Genomic DNA, 717 nt, shown 5'->3' on the forward strand with positions numbered 1-717 from the left:
TAGAAAGAAAAAAGCCGGACAGTCACAGCTGGAACGCCCTGCCAGACCAGGTGTCTTATCTAGGAATAAACTACTACTACTACTACTACTACTACTACTACTACTACTACTACTACTACTACTACTACTACTTCTTCTTCTTCTTCTTCTTCTTCTTCTTCTTCTTCTTCTTCTTCTTCTTCTTCTTCTTCCAGTTTAAGACTACTAAAGTGATATTGGTTAGCAGACAATTTTTACAAGGATAAGATATTAAGCCCCAAATAACTTACTTTTTTTTAAAAAGCTGAACAGGAATTGTTAACTGGTCTTTTGTAATAAATATTTCGTTAAATGTATCTGTCATATCATTGTCGAACCAACAACAACAACAACAACAACAACAACGACAACAAAAATCACACACTCGCTCAATGTGGTTGAAATAAGAAAATCGAAAAGCGGAAGCAATCATAAAAAAAGAAAAAAAAAAAAGATGTATAAAGGTCGCCTTCGGCTTGGAAAATGATCTGTCTTGTAGTATTATTGTTTCGTTTTTAATGAATATTTTGCAATAGCTGACGACTTGAAAAGCAAAATTATTAACATTTAAGTGGCAGCTAATGTAAAAATAAAAAAAGAAGGAGGGGAAAAAGAGAAAAAGATTAATTTTGAGTAAAATTCAATATCAATTTTAATAAGAATTTAAATATTTATTTCCTTGAAGAAAAGAACTGAGAA

At 31.1% G+C, this 717-nt stretch overlaps 1 protein-coding gene across 1 annotated transcript in view; it reads right to left on the minus strand.

Annotated features, from left to right (window-relative positions):
* Positions 1-717, minus strand: part of LOC106874589 (PR domain zinc finger protein 14-like) — a 49,556-nt gene that overhangs the window by 6,116 nt on the left and 42,723 nt on the right. The gene's annotated exons all lie outside the window — the stretch shown is intronic.

The sequence above is a fragment of the Octopus bimaculoides genome, chromosome 12 (genome assembly GCF_001194135.2).
Source record: "Octopus bimaculoides isolate UCB-OBI-ISO-001 chromosome 12, ASM119413v2, whole genome shotgun sequence".
Taxonomy (NCBI): Eukaryota; Metazoa; Mollusca; class Cephalopoda; order Octopoda; family Octopodidae; genus Octopus; species Octopus bimaculoides.